The sequence below is a fragment of the Pseudopodoces humilis genome, chromosome 5 (genome assembly GCF_049639895.1).
Source record: "Pseudopodoces humilis isolate 2021_Gansu_Grassland_sample_001 chromosome 5, ASM4963989v1, whole genome shotgun sequence".
Lineage (NCBI taxonomy): Eukaryota > Metazoa > Chordata > Aves > Passeriformes > Paridae > Pseudopodoces > Pseudopodoces humilis.
In genome coordinates, this window is record NC_142204.1 from 70,287,583 (window position 1) to 70,304,359 (window position 16,777).

A 16,777-nucleotide genomic window follows, 5' to 3' on the forward strand; every position below is an offset into this window, starting at 1 on the left:
TGGGATGGATGGACCACCAGGAGCATTCATCTCGGCTGTGTGCAGGAGTCAAGGAGCCTGGCTTGCAGGACTGACATTTAGGGATGGGATTTCTACGGGGCTCACACAGAACGTCACATCCATGGCCCGGTTTGCCCCAGCAGAGACTGGGTGTGTTCAGGGACAGCTGTGCCATGGGAGCAGAGCTTTGCCCTCAGGGCTGGGCAGGGCCACTGTAGCCCCTGGCAAGTAGGGGTTTCCAGACCATCTATTTTCTGTGCCCAGGGAAACAGGACCTGGCTGGTGCTCAGCCTGCAGTGGCTGAGGTCTAATTGATGGATGACTCTGGCCTGAACCACAAATTAATGACTACAACTCACACTCATTTTATATTTTTCTCCTCAAGCTTATGCTTACCAGGTTCCCAGCCCAGGGGAGTCCATGTGCAAGGGAGATCAGTAACCTGCAAGGAAAACATTCATGATTAACTTCTCCCCTTCCTCTTCCCTCAACATCCACTCTCTGTGCACTCTTTCTTTCACACATTCTCTGTTCATCCCAGCCCCACCAGGCTCTGTCTTCCTTCAGCTCCTCAGGGTGGTGGGGACAATCCCTGCTGAGGGACCAGGACTCCTGTCTCCAGCCTTGCTTTGCCACCCTCTGGGTGCAGACCCTCTCTGAGCAGGGCTGTGAGGTGGAAGGAAGCCTCCAGCTCCATGAACTGCTGCAAAAGTGCTTGGGCTGGTGGCTTGTGGCAGCCACTAGAGATGTCCTGGCTGGCCAGAGATTTGTTTGAAGCTGGAACTGAGGTGTGTGTGACCCCAGCACGAGAACAAGCAGGATCTGGGCTCTGGAGCAGCAGAGGCTTTGGGTGGGAGGGAGCACAGGACACTGGCACAGAGCAGGAGAGTTTTGGGTGCTTGTCTTCAGCAGCAGCAGGAGGAGGAGGGGAACTGAGGGGGAAAGCAGGAGGGAGGGAGAGATTCCTCATCTCCAAGGCTGGGAAAGAGGCCTCAAGCATCAGGTTGCCTGGCAATGGCTTTTGAGGGTCCATAAATTGCTCTGAGCTGCTCACATCGGGCGCTGGCCCCAATAAAAGCCTTTCTCTGGTCCTTTAAAGATGGGGAGGAGAGGCAGGGGGGAGATGCAGCACCTGGCAGCGGGTGCACCTGGGATGTTCCAGACATTCCAGGCTCAGCCAGGAGAAGGGAGTCCGGAAAAGCCAGGATGAGGGGAATTTGGTAGGGAAGGAAACCACTCCTGATGTCCAGGCTGCACTGTCCAGCACCACAGATGGTAGTGCCACCAGAGCTGGGAGACACCTGGATTTGGAGAGCTGGTGGGATGAGGCAGCAGATTGGCTGGAATGGCCCCTGGGGAAAATGGGATCAGGAAATCACCAGGATTGTTAAGTGACTGGAATTACTAAAATGCTGGGATTGCAGCTGGGTGGTCCAGCTTGGTCTTGCAATTCTCTATGGACTCAAGAAAAAAAGGAAAGTACTGTCCCCCATTCCTGTCCAAAGCCCTCCCTTGACAGTACTGGAGCCAACATTTTCCTCAGGTGTCCAGAGCACACAAAGCTGGACTGATCATAAATCCTGCCCCACCCAGCAGGAATTGATCTCCAAAGATTTTGTTGTCTCCATCTGGCAGATCCACCTTTCCCTTCCAAGCTCAATTGTACCATATGATTGTCAATTTAGAGCTAATTGCCAGCTAATGAATCCAGTTTTGCTCACTCCATTTCCATCTCCTTGTACTGCTGGCTGAACACTCCTGTGCATCCCACTCTGAACCCTCTTCCAGAGCCTTTGCTCTCAACCCTGGGATAGAGGAAGGGAAATATTTCTCCTTTTAAAGGTGCAATGTGAAGGCAGAACTGCTGGGTTTTGTGCAGGCAGGAGAGAGCAAGGTCCAGGGATTTCCAAACCCTTTTGTCTCTGGATACAGGAGAGAATGAAGCATCTTGAATTATTAGGACAGAATGTTAGGGACCAGCTTGGCACTTGGTTAGAATTCCTGGCTCTGTCACTCTCTTATGTCCCTGAATCAGTGTAGATTTGGTGCTTGGAAAAAGTTTAGTGGTGGACTTGGCAGTGCTGGCTTAGTGGTTGGGCTTGACGACCTTAAAGGTCTTTTCCAGCCTGAATGATTAAAGAAAAAGAGGAAAGTCTGTCCCTTGCTTTCCTAGCTGCAAAAAGGGTTCCCAGCAGCCTCCCCCTGTGTAGGGTTGTGTGGCTTCACCCACCAGACACCCCTCAGACACTCTGGATTTAGAGACATCCCCTGAGCTGCATGATCACACCAGAATAATGACTGGAATAAGGTGAAAAAACAACCGGATGAAACCCTCCTTCACTGAGGTTTATCAGAACAGACAAAGCACTATCAGCATTCCCAATGTATTTCAAAATCCTGGAGGATTTGGAGGAAGCAGGTTTTTTTGGTGGGGGCCAGTCAGGGAAGGAATAAATCTCTGTGTCCATCACAAAATGCCTGAATTTGAGTTGGTTCTTTGTTTTAAGCCCTTGCCTCCCCACGGCTTTAAATGACAGAATCCAGCCAGAGCTGTGCCAGAAGGAGCAGTGGGATGCTGGAAGCTGAGGGGGCAAATCAGGGTTTTCAAAGGGCACTGATGGGAGTGCAGAGCTGGTTTGTGCAGGAACAAGTTAACCCTGCGGGGGTACAGCTGCCTGGGGACCACGGGTGGGCTTGGGAGGCGCCTGGTGACCCCAGCAAGGACAGCTCAGGTGGGAGGGGAGGGCATGCAGCTGTGCCTCTGCCCCTGGATGTCCCCTGAGCCCTCCTGATTCCTTCCTGAGCCAAGGAATGCCTCCTCTGCAGGCTGCAGGAGCTCATTTCCAGCACCAGCCTCGCAGAAAGGTTCGGCTGTCGGGAAAGGGTGAAGCAACACCCAGGGCATCCAAGAGCAAGGAGAAAGAAGGGCAGGACCAGACCTTCACCCTGTGCTGATGCAGAAGGATGTGGGCTCCAAAAAGCTCTCACCTGTCGTGGAGTCCTTGGTGTGAGATCCAAAAATCCCTGCGTGAGTTTGGCCCTGCTGAAGCGTGGGGGGTCGTGGTGGGTTTTAGCTCTGGCTAAAATCACCAGGACACTTATTCTCTGTGAGATATGGATTCAGAGATGGGCAAAACAGGCTCAAAACGGAAAACTTTAAAAACTTTGAAAACTTTGAAAACTCGCTGATGAAGAAGAACAAGCACAAGTGACTTGTGCTGAAGAAGCTCCCAGCAGCTTCTCTCAAAGGAATCACTTCCCTGGGTGGTTCTTATTTCTATCCCTAAATGTCAAACTACCACAGGGGTAAAAGCCCCTCGGTGTGACAGACCCTAGGGCAGGTTTTTGTACATGGTGGGATGAGATCGAGCTGCAAATGAACAGCAGACACATCGAGTGGCAAAAAGTTGCTGGAAGGGAAGAAGTGAGAGTGGGGCCGAGACTGAGATACCAGAAAATCCTCACGGAGCTGCCTTTCACACCTGCCCAGCTTCAGGCAAGAACATTTGCAGCCCATGAGGGTTGATAATACCTTTGCCACTCCCTTGCAGGCGTCTGGGGTAACCTGAGTGCCTGCAGTGACACTAAACACGATATTTGAGGTGATGGATGGAGCCCAGAACACACTGCCTGGGACTGTTGTCCAACATGGCACATCAAAGAACCTTCATCTCCTGGATCCATGTCAGTGCTCCCACAGATAAATGACTGGGAAAATTTATGGGCAGAAAAAAACAGCCAGGGCTGTTAAATATAAAAGCACTTTCTCAAAACATCCACGATCTGTGGTTCACTGGGGGCAAAATCACATTTTTTTTTAGATAATCTCTTGACACCTCTGGCCACTCCAGGCATCAGGACACTGAGCTGGAATGATCTGCTGGATCTGCTCTGGCTGTTCTTATCCTTTAACTCCTGTCAGCTCTGTAACTCATCCCTTATTTATGTGAGCAGTGGCTCCTCTGGCAATTTCCTCCCACCCAGAGAGCAGAGCATGGGATCTGCAGCTTCCCTGCCTTCCCGTGGGATTCTGTGAGGGGTGGGATTGGTCTCAGCCTCCAACAGCACAAGGAGAGATCTGGGATTCAGCTGTGTTTGTGAGGTTTGCATGGAGCAGAGTGTGCCTGGATAAGCAGGGGTACCAAGAATGGAACAAAATCCAGAGCAAAACCATCGTGGTGATGTCACCGAAACCGCAGGACAAACAAAACCTCTCCAACAGAATTTGTTTAGTGTTCCAGAATTAAGGCATTACTTTATTCTGGCTAGGATGTGCAATAGAAATCATTCCATCCACACATTGCCCAGATGGTTCTTTATTAGATTTTTCACACACTTATCTATTCAAAACCCAAAGCAATTCTTTGGTTCAATGTTCACTGGTCCCAAATGACACAACTCTCAGTTAGTTTAAAAAATTGTAGAAGTTGTATCAGTTCCAACAGTGATGCTCAGCATTATCCAGGGAGGGGATGGAGGAAAACAATCCCTGGCCTGATTTCCATGCTGGTTCTCTTACAAGGGGAAGGGAACTTAAATCTGCTTCCATCTCCAAAGACATCGTGAATCCACAACCTGAAGGAATAACCAGGGCAAGGCTGGAATACCCTGAGCTACTGTTGGAAATACACAACTCCTACAACTTTAAACTGACTTTAGTCAGGGGTTTTTGTTTGTCTTCACAGGGGGGAAGGAGTTGAAGTTTCTTTTCAAAGGACTGTTTCACCACTTGAGGCCTGATGAGTTTAACATTTCAACAGACTGGGAGTAGCAGGTAAGATACACAAAAGATAACTCCAAATATCACCCCTGGCATGGTCCAAGACTCCTGGTCAGGAAAGGAGAGATAAGAGGTCAAAGAATGAGGACTTAATTAATATCACAGCCAAAGAATAGGAAACCAAATTAATAACTGTGCAATTTGGGACCAATGAACATTGAACCAATTACTTTCTCTGGATTTTGACTGTATAAAGTTTGTGAAAAATCTGGTAAAGATCATGTGTGATGGAATGATTTTCTCTTTCCAACCTGGGCAATGTGTGGATGAAATGAATCCTGTTGCACACCCTGGCCAGAACAGAGTAATGCTTTAATTCTCTGACACTAAAAATGTTGTTGGAGAGATTTTGTTTTGCCCGAAGTTTCGGTAAAACATTCCTCTTATCCCTGAACACCTCACAAGATGCCACCATTTCCCCTTCATCCCTTCCAGGGAAAGTCAAACACCTTGGAAAACCACTCTGGAAGGCCCTGAGCTGTGGGCTGGCAGGTTCTGGGGCTCCTCCTCACTGGGAGCAGCGATGGGCAGCGAGGCACAAAAGATGAGCTGATTTTCACTGATTTTCACAGCGCCGAGGCCCTGAGGGGATGTTAATCCACACCTGGGAAATGTCAGATCCACTCAGGGAAGCCCTAATGGATTGTTTGATTTTCAGCAGGGGGGCAGTGGGAAGTGCATTGAGTTGGGAAAGGAACTATTCCCTTGGGCCGGCTGGGACAGGCAGGATTTGGTGGTGACAGAGGGACACGTTCAGACACTTGATATTTGGGATGCTCTGCCTCGTCTCTCCTGGGAGCCAAAGTCTGGCAGCCACTGGATGTCTGAAACGCCTTCTCCTTGCTCCTTGGTTGTCCTTGGGAAGAAATAAGTTCTACCCCCTCCTGAGCAGGCAATTCCTTCTGTCTCAGTCTCCGTTTGAACCTTTCTCCACAACTCAAAATTGAGTCACATTCCATGCACAGATATTTATACACACTCACGTAGATGTACAAACAGAGAGCAGTAAATACCCTTAAAAAAACCCCAACAAAAACAAGCAGTTTGCAAATGAGTCTAAATTCACATTGAATTTAATGAGTAATTTAGAATGAGGAGATGAAAAGGTAATTCCAGGAAAATAAAAAAAAACAAAAAAATTCCTTGTGGTTGGACAATTTAAAGAAGAATGTTTCAGGTGTTTCAAAGTGGGATTTTAATTCAAAGAACTGACCCAATTTTAGAAGAGGACAAGGACCAAAACTGCAAACATGAATGTGGAGGAAAACTATTTCTCCAAGTTGATTGAAATGTTTTGTTTTCAAAACCCAAAATGCAAACAAAACTGCTTGGTTTCAGGTCAGCAAGTCACAAACATGACTTCTTCAGATTTGGTAGGTTTATTTCCCTTTTAAATAATTATCCTGGGTCAAAAGCAACCAACTTGGCCTTCTCACTTGTGGCTTCTTTTTCAGCTTTGATGTAAAGCAAATCCATTTCTGGCCATTTCCAAAGTCAACAGAAGAGGTACTTTTCTTCTATGTCTTAAATTTTTCCTATTTCCAGTGTTGGAAGCACCCCACATCCCACTGCACTGGTGGTAGGGAACCCTTCCCAACCCTTCTGGGATGAGTCTTGGATCACTCTGCTGATGCCACTCCTCCATGGATGGGATATTTCAATATCAGCATGGTCTGGCTGTCCCATATAACGGAGGTGGTGGCCCCAGGAGCATCACTGGCTCCTGGAAAAGCTGTTGTGTTGCCTTCTGGATTTTGGAGGAAAAACAGAGGACAACAAATTGGCCAGTCTGAAGTTGGGCACCAAGGGGAGCTCAGTTTGGGATAATTTAAGCTGGATTTGGGTTCATTTTGGTTGAGGGTGTAGCTGGGTCTCACTGGCAAACACCCCCAGCACAAACCCCATTATTTTCCATGTCTCCTCCTGACCTACTCAGGTAATTCCCCCTGAGCCCAGGGATGTGACCTCTCCATGCACTGGCACAAATGGAAAGCCACATCCTCCAGAGAAAGATCAGGAGTTGGACTTTGCTCATCCTTGGGGGTCCCTTCCAACTCAGGATATTCTGGGATCCTGTGATAGATCACTTCCTCTCATCATCATCATCATTATCATCATCATCATCCTCCCAGCTCTTGGTCTCAAGCTTTTGAGCCTCTCCACTTGTAGCTGTGAGTTTGAATAAGCAAAGAGGAATTTCTCTTGGAATCTGAGAGCCAACATGAAACACTTCCCCCTCCATCTGCAGCGAACCCAGATTTGCTCCCCAGCCTCTCTGCTGATGTAAACTGCCCAATTCTTAGCAAAGATGTCATTTACTGGTGCTTGAACGATTAAAAGCTTACAGAGCTGCCTGAATAGGGGAAATTGAAAGGAGAACTTTTTTGTTAATGAGAATGTTTTTTGCAATTATGATGCTTTTGGTTATGTGACATTTTAAATCACAATAGGATTGTTTAATGGACTTAGGGAGCAGTCAGCAAAGTAAGTTCAGCAGAGCAGGAATATCTGTCAAATTCCTTGCCTGGAGAAATGTCCACCACAAATCCTTTCTGACTCTGAGGTGTTTCAAACTCCTGGCAAGGAAAAGGATGTCAGAGAGTTCACTCCAAACATTATCCCTTTCCACACCTCAGGCAGCCACATTTGTCTCCCTGGTGACTTTTGCCTAGCAAATGTTGGGTGTGCACCCTCTTTTACTGGAATCCCCTGATTTACAGCAGATCCTCCAGCTCAGACACCCCATGCAGGGCAAGTGACCCAAATCTGAAGGTAAAAAGTGAAAAAAAAGAGCCTTGTGAAACCCTCCCCTTCTCTATTCTGGAGCAAAAAGAAATTAAGGCGTTGTTCCTTTCTCTTGTGTGGTGTCAGTGGTGCTTCTCTGAATTAAGGTCCTTTAGGGTCTGCTGAGAATTTGTCTCTTGCCTACTGAATTCAATTCTTCTGACTTCTCATTTCTGAGCTCTTCTTATTATTTGCTGAAAATTTCTGGCGAGCTGGAACTGGCTTCGACAGCATCTGTCAACAGCTCTTGTTTAATTACAGAGAAGGGGGAGAGGGGAGGTCCTGGGAGATTTTGGGGGACACAGGCTCACCAAACTGCATGACAGGAAAAAAATAAAGAGAAACAGAACTTAGTGAGCTTGGCACAAAGTTAGGCAGCAGTTATGCTGGCAGAGAGGGTGCCTAAGTGTTGCTGAAGAGCTGTGAAACTGCCAGCATGCATTTCTGGGATCCAGGGGGATAGGAAACATCTCCTTGAAGCCTAGGATTGGAGAGAAAGGGGTGTTTAAAGAGCTGATCCTTAGAGAGCTGAGATTTCTTGTACATTGTGTTGGAAGAAGTCACTGTCATTACCTTCAGGTGGGAGAAAGTCACTGCCATCATCCCTCCCGAATCTCAGCCCTCATCAAGAAGAAACCTGAGTGTCTTTCACTGGATCCAGGATTGAGGATATTGGGGAATGGTATCTCCAAGCAGACTTCACACTCCTACCTTCCCACCCTCACCAGGATCTCTCCTGCTGATTTTTAACTGTTCCTTCCCCTCAGCTGGACCCGCTCTCTGTGCCTGTCACCTCCTCCAGCCTTGCTCCCCAAATCTTATCCCAGCACATCCTGGGGTGTCTCCTGAGGTGCTCACCATGACCTAGAGCTCTCCAGAGTCCAAGAGGTGGCCTGGGAGCTCCTCCAAGGTCACAGTTTAGTTGTTCCAACACCTTTTCCATCCCTTCTGGCTTCCCTGATCTCTGAGCATCCTCCTTGGAGTGAGTGAGAACGTCCCACTTGGTTTTCCCACATCCCTGCAAGGGGGAAATTCACCACTGCCATGGTGAAACTGGAGGAAAAGACCTTCCTAGGGAAATCCTGGCATTATTTTAATAATATTCATATATTTATAATTATAATTATAATTATAAATATAATTATAATTATAATTATAATTATTGTTGTTATTATTATTATTAATAATAATAATAATAGTATGGGTCTGAGCACATCATCCCACTAGTGCATTGACAGCAGAACCAGCCATGCAGCCAAGAAAGAAGATTAAAAGTGGGGAGGAAATCTGGCAGAGAATTACTTAATTTAGTACATTTGAAACTCAATAATTATTTTTTTAAAAATAGAATTTGCTGAAGCAACTTCTAGATTTTAATTCTTTTCTTTTCTTTTTTTTTTTCTTTAATCACTGCATAATAAAGTAATTAGTAATTGGTGTCATTCTGTAGTTTTTCTTTTCCTTAGTGTAATCACAAGGGGTGACACATTTTCACAGCACACTTTAAAAAAAATTATAATGGAGAGAGGCAAAAAAATCAGAGCTGGTCTTTGAACCCAATCAAAGTCAGTAATGCACATCATGTCTGTTCAAAAGGATGATTACATCACTGAAGACAACTTATTAATTAGAGAAACCCAGGGTGGAGGGGCAGGGCAAATACCCTGGGACAGATTCTGGACTTAAGTGACCCCAAGGAATCTGCAGGACTCCAAGCAGTAGGACAAGAAGGACAAACAACAGAACCTGAGGCTCAGAAGGATCCTGTGAACGTCTCAGAGGGATTTTGTAGGAATTCAGGAAGATCCTCTGTCTCTGCTTGTGGCTGTCCCACCCCTGGAAAGATTCCTGCAGTGTCTGGAGCAAGGTGGAGGCATCCCTTGTCCCAAAAAATGGATGTGAGAGAGACTCCTGAGCACTTAGGAGCCAAAATATTGCTGGGACCCCTCTCTCTGAGCCTGACTGGACCAGCACTGCCAGACCGGGACAGAAAATCATATTGAATTAATTTGACTCTATTTCCCCAGAAAAGTCCTTCACACACACTTTTAGCTGTGTCTCCACAGGTTTTGGGCTGCTTTTGTCCCATTTAGACCTCCCTGAGCTCCCTTAGCCCTGCCAAGGAGGTAAAACCACACCCTTGGGCTGTGAACCTCTGCTAAAAGGAGGGACCCTTCCTCCCCACCTGTTATCCCCACTTTCTCCCCACAATGGTCAACGTCCTCCCTTCCCTCTCACGATTTCATTAGACAGGGCAACGATCCCAATAAGCAGACAAACCCTGAGAGACAGGTTTTGCTCCACAGCAACCCAAATTTTCTAAAAATATTGGAGTCAGGAGATCAGGGAGGAGCAGCTTGCTGCTGCACACGTATTAATGCTGCCTTTAATCCCCCTCCATGAACTGTAGGAGCAAAGTGGGAACTTGGATCTCCTCAGGCTCAAGGGCTGCTCACTTCTGTCCCTGCCTGCTGATGCTCTGTGTTCTTGCTATTGCCTCCAGTTTCTTCCTGCTGCCAGATGTCTTCAGGTCACCTTTTGTCCCTTCCCTGGCCCGATTTCCTCCCTAACATCACACAGGAGCCATCACATCTCCCTTTGATCAGAATCTCACCAGTCAGAGACATCATTTACAAACACAAGTTAAGCCACATTCACTTTCTTTAGGAAAAAAAAAGGAAAATAATTCAATTTTTAAGCCTCTTTTCCCCAACTTTCTGCAGTTCTGGTGTCTCCAGAGACTGGTTCTGAAGTCCTTGGGTTCAATAAAATCTCTTGCTTCAGTATTTGTGCCATATCTAGTTCAGATCCATACAAATTAGTTAAAAACAAGCAAACAAAACCCAGTTCTTTGGGTTGTTGGTGAAGCTGCTGCCTGAGGCAGCTGCACATATCCATGGCCAAGCCTCAAGTCATGCCTGGGAATTGCATCAGAACATGAAAACTAAAACTAAAATTAAACTAAAACTATAAAACTAAAACTAAGCTAAAATTAAAGTATAAAACTAAAAGTAAACTAAAACTAAAACTAAAACCAAAACTAAAACCAAAACTAAAACTAAAACCAAAACTAAAACTAAAACTAAAACTAAAACTAAAACTATTTCAGGAGCTTCCTAACATCAAGACACTGCAAGGACTTCTTTTCTTACCCCCAGGAACATTCCTGCACTGGTGGTTTCCATGTGGTTTCCAGTCAGGCTGTGTTTGGTGGACAGAGATTCAAGTCTGGATCTACTCCCAGTTAATTCCTGCCTGGAATTAATTGAGTTTATTTCCTGTCAGAGCTCGGCACGTGCAGCTCTAGCTCACGGCCAAGGAAGAGCTGGGTACTCCTGGATTCCGATTAATCCGGCCTGTCCTGAGAGCAGCTCTCCCTCACAGAGGTGATGTTTTCAGGGATGTACAGAGTGCACAGTGCAGAGGTAGCTGCAGGCACCAGGCTTTAATGAAATGTGGGAATCTCCCTTTCCCTTGGTTTCCCTGGACAAGTCACTGTGTCTCTGTTTCCCAGCAGAGAAGTGAAGCATTTTTCTTTTTCCACCTCTCAGAACAGAGAAGGATGTGGCACAGAGGCAGGATGGATGTCTGACCCTCTGCTCCTGCAAACCAAATATGAAATCAAATTTATTCTCATTCCCAGTGGCCTTCATACACAGGCACAGGGATCTGGCCACGCTCCAAAGCAGGAAGACCGATGGCCTCCATCTCTCCAGGCACTTTGGAGATGCTGTGGGTGGGCTGGTGGGGGGCTGGTGGGGGACTGCATTCCCCAAAATCACCTTGACCTCCCTTTCCCTGGTGGCTTCAGGAGAGCTGTGACCTCTCTTTGTCCCCACCACCCTCCTGCCCACACTGGGGACACACAGCTTGGGCACAGGTGACAAGCACGTGGCCAAGGCCCTACATGTGGAGAGCAGAAGAATTTTCTCACCATCCTTTCTGCCAGAGTTGAGCGCCTCAGGGGCTGCTCTGTGGCTTGAGGTGGGTGCTGCCATTCCCACTCAGATCACTTCATAATCCAACACAGGAATGCTTGTTCTGAGTGCCAAAGGTTATTTCAGCCTGGTGGAAAAAGGGGGGAGAGGGATGGAGGGGAATTGGGGGAGCAGTGGGACATTGAAATGAGAAATTACAGAAAGATGATTGAAGCACATTTTTTTCCCATGAAAATTTCTGGATGGTTTTGTCCCAAGCCATGAGCTGCCATCACCACAAAGTCCCTGTTCCTCAGAAGAGCTTGGGTGGATCTGTACAGAGGAAGGTGAATCTGTGGGCTGCAGTTTCGGGTTTCTTCTGAGGATAACACCATTAGCTCCAGCTGGAAGGAAATCCCACAGCCAAACCCCTTTTTGTGTTGTCCCTGCAGTGTTTACTGAGGACATTTGTTTCTGTGTGAGCTATCTCAGAGTCCTTTGCATTGCAATGCCCTGGATTTCTTTCCCACTGAGTTAAATCAACATTCCAACAGCTCCTCTGTCCCCTGGAAGGAGCTGTGTGAGAGGCAAACCACCCATCCCCACCCCTGGGCAATACTTGGGTGGCTGGAGGTGTCTCTAATGACTGGATGTGGCACTCAGTGCTGTGGTTTAGTTGTTTGGTCAAGAGTTGGATTTGATGACATTGGAGGTCTTCTCCAGCCTTATGATTCCATGATTCTGGACACATCCAGGCCAGTTGTGAAATCCAGATGAGTGCAGCACTGGGCTAAAGGCCAGGGCTCCCCAGGGAGGGCAGGGATGGTGGGGCAGGATCAGGGCTGTCTGTGCCACATCCAAACTGAGCAGCAGAAATCCTGATGGAGCTCCTGCTCCATCTTAGGTGGGGACCGGGAGCCACCAGCAATGAGGATGGAAGGAGAGACACAGGCAGACAGCTCGAGTGAAAGCATCCAACATCTGGGATCCCTTCCCTAAAACCTCTGTGTGAATTTCAGTCCTCAAAGGCACACCAGACATGGATAATTCTGTTTGGGAAGCTGCTGGGGGATGGGGGACATTTTGCGCTGCTAATGAAGGAATTTGATGAATGTTTCCATGCTGTGTGAACTTTGTGGCAAGAATCTGAACCATTTCAAACAGAATATTTACTTTCTTCCTAGAAGCTCAAGCACCAGAAGTTGCCATGGGAACTCAGCCCACTCACCAGCCTGTCACGTGAATAGGTTTGTTTTGTTAGGAGTAGTAATATTCACATTATTTTTGGTGTGAGGGGCTGATCATTGCCACCACTTATGTTCCAATAACTCTTTACTGTAATATCTTTGATAGGATTGTGCCCAATGCTGCCCTGGTAAATAACTGCTGGCAAAGGTGCTGGAGTGGCTCAGAGGAACCTTCCCTTCATTAGGGGATGAACTATTTGCCTGTTGCTGCTGGATCCTGAGTCCCTGTGCTGAGAGTGAACCTTGAACCTCAGATTATCATCAGAGCAAATCAGAGCCACAGACAAGGGAAAAACCAGAGCCGAGAGTGGGAGCAAGCATTGGAACAGCCACGGAGCTAATGCGGGGAGCCAGGGGACTGAGGAGGAGGAGGATGAGGAGGAGGAGGAGGAGAAGAAGATTGATACTGGAGGGAAGGAGCCTGCCCTCAAGGGCAGTTTGTCAGGCCCTTTGTAGATCTGGCCATGCAATCGTCAGGTCTGCTGCTGGCTGTGATGAATGGAGCACACAACACAGCATTTCTGCAGGATCCCTGGGCAAGTGGCAGCCACCAAGGCCCCTGGTTAGCAGGGGAGGACTGGAATAGAAAGGGAAGTTAAGGCAGGGGTGATAAACAGGGTCGGAGCAGCAGGTGAAGGTTTGGTGGCTCCTGCAGAGACAGAGAGAGAACAAGGGGTGAGGTAGAGGCACAGAAACAGGGGGAATGGCTTTAATGACAGAGAGTAGGGTAAGATTGCATTTTAAGAAGAAATCCTTCCCTGTGAGGGTGGGGAGGCCCTGGCACAGGTTACCCAGAGAAACCGTGGCTGCTCCTGCATCCCTAGAAGTGTCCAAGGCCAGGTTGGACGGGGCTTGGAGCAACCTGGGATAGTTGAAGGTGTCCCTGCCCATGGCAGGGAGTTCAAACTAAATGATCTTTAAGGTTCTTTCCAACCCAAACCATTCCATGATTCTGCGATTCTGTGATCTCAGCACTCTCCATCTCTGTAACTTTGCTGATTTGCTGTCAAAGAGGTCATGTCTGTGTATAAATATATGGATGGAGTTGACACTTACAGGAAAATTAGAGAAAGAGCAGCATTCAGGATGAATTCAGCTTACATTGAAGTGCAAACTATTCCACTTTGGCACATCGTCTCTCTTCTGAAATATCCAGAGATCTTGAACAAAACAGCAGGGAGAAAGGTTCAGGGATGAGAATTCTGAAATTTAGGAGTCCTCTGCATTCATCAGGATCTGATGTGCCAGACTCGTAATCCATCCTGTGCCTCCCAGGTGCCTTTGGATACTTTCCATTTTGACGAGGGAGAATTGAGAGGATCACATCTGTGTGTGGACGTGAGTGAGCAGTATCAGCACAAACGGTTTGAGATGGAGGGAGAGCAGCAGTGAGTTGGCACAGGTGCCTTCCCCACCAGAAAAAGTGGGAGGACTATGATTTTACTCCAAAGACCCAAAGCTTTGGTAAAAGCATGGCAGAGAAAAGCTGTCCTTAGTCCTTGCCAGGGATTCCTGAGCTCGGGCACAGCAGCAGCTTGTGTTGGGACATGGGATGTGTTTTCAGGCTTCATCAAACCAGTGATGAGCCTCTTACCCTGCAACAAGTGCTCCTGTTGTTTGCAAACCGTTCCTGGTACCATTCATCAACACCATGAAAATAACACCACTCATGGAATGTGTCTTCCTGCTTTGCCAAAGTTTTCCCAAGGAGAAACCCAAAATCTCTTAACAAGTGTGTCAGGGCATTGAGCTCTGAAAAAGGCCACAGGTAGATCCCAAATGAGCTCTGCTTTTGTAGGGAGATAGGACAGCCTGTGGCAGTGAACTATTGATTCAAAAATCCTGGTACCATCAGGTTTATGGGATATATGGGCTGGTGATTTGCCTCCTTTGGATATTTCCCTGCATTTGTCAGCCATCACAGCATCCTGTTTGCTATTCCTGTGCTTGGTAGAGTTCCCGGTGCTGTCAGCTTTCCCAGCTGGGATGGAAGCAGAGCTGTGCACATTCTGCCATCCAGAACGACGTGGGACGCTCCAGAAGAGCCTCTCTTCCAGAAAGACCAGCTGGACCTCTGCACTCTCCAGGGGAGCCAGCTGTGAGTCCAGGGCTACCAGCTGTGCTAAGAGACTGTGAAGGAGTTTTTACCAGCAGATGTTTACAAGGAGAGCAGAGGGGGTCAAAGATTTGACCATCAGCAGCTCAGATCCTGTCCTGGATCATGAATCCTGCAATGAGATCATTCAGTTACTCCTTGTACTAAACCCATATTAGAGCTTCTCAGGGCTTTGCCATAGTTACCAATCAATAGCAGCACTAACAAACATCTCCTCTGTCTGACTGTGGAATAGACTGGTTTTGTTTTCCTTTTTTTAACCCACAAACCAGATTATTTTTTTTTTTTTTTCTGTAACAAGAGAGCTTTTATACATAATTATACCCACCATTCAATTTGTGTCAAGCAATATTCCTGGGTATAAATCTCCCTGTAATTGTCCCTGCAAAATAAAAAAAGAAACCTCAGCAGGGTCAGTGTGGTGGGGAGCAGTAAAATTCAAAATGCTTTAGTTTCCTGGAGGAGCCACTTGCCAAGTTTGATGCTGTTGTGTTGCTGCTCTAACAGTCTGTCTTTGATGCAGATTATTCCTTTAGTGGGAATTTATCCGTAGGGAAATGCAGGGACCTGGATTTACCAGAGACCTTTTGCAGTGCATTATTGAGCAGAAATGTTTTTAACCAGATTCCCAAAGCCAAAGATTGTGTGATCAGCCTGAGTGGAAGGATGGGGCTCATCTCAGCAGCTGCACGAGTCTACGTGTGGGCATCACCACATGAACCCATCATCCAACCCTTTCCTCCCAAGGGGAAAAGCTGCTTCAAGGGAATTGATAATCTCAGTTATTCCAGTCAAGAACATGCCTGAAAGCACCTGATCCTTTTTTCCAAAATTTAATCCAGACTGGATCACGAGGAAAGGCCTACTCTGCATCACAGAACAGCAGGTGGAGTAGCTATTCCAAGAGCTGAGGGGATCATTAATAAGTATCTCACTTACTAATAACCATCTCACTTACTAATAACTGTCTCACTGTCTCACTTGATCACAGTTTCATCCAGTTTGACCTTGATCATCCCTGCTGCAAATCACAGTATGTCTCTAGGTGCTGGCTGGAGTCACACTGGATAAACTTCAGTGTGGTGTGATCATATTCCTGGATAGAAGTGATTTGAAAATGCTCTTGGGAGGCAATTTTTAATTTAAAAAAAAAAAAGGAAAAGAAAAAAAAGAAATAAAAAAGGATTGTTTAAGAATGATTGCTGCCTGCATGGCTCTTCCAAGTTTTCCTGTAGCCAAGTGATGTGGGGAATTATTGGCACGTATCAACACATGGAATGATGAACAGCTGGAAGTGTTACCCATGGACATGGCCCTGAAGAAGCTGTAACTCTGAAAAGGGCTGAAAGACAAATAATTATCATTCAGCAAGTCTGACTGGAGCCTTCCTTAGGGCAAGGGTGGAGGAGGTTATAGAAACTTACTCAATTAATCAATTGGTCCACGTTATAATTAAACCCAAAGCAGAAAAACAATTATCTGGGTAAGTGCTGGTTAGAGGACATTTCTTTTAATGACTTTGCTCCGTTCCATTTTTAGTTGTGATGCAGCTGATGAGGTGGATATGAGGCTTTTCTGTGTGAGTCTAAGCTAAAGAGAGCTGGATTATCTCCCCTTAATGGTGAGAATTCCTGGGATGTGTGTGCAAAGCTCTGTCCTCACATCCACACACTTTTCATCCCCCATGCCCCGCACGCACCATTAGGACAAAGTGCTCTGAGTGTGGAACAGTGGAGCATTAAAAAGTCATTAATCATGGCTTTGTACTCCTTGCTGCTGGATGTTAATTTTAATTTACAGTCACTTATTCAGTTCCCCTTCAGCGGAGTGGCTGGCTCTGCTCCTAAAGGCCAGGACAATGAGGGAAGGGAGAGAAAGTCACCTCAGGCAGGGACAGGGGGGTGTGGAGGGGTTCCCTGGGGATCCCACTCTT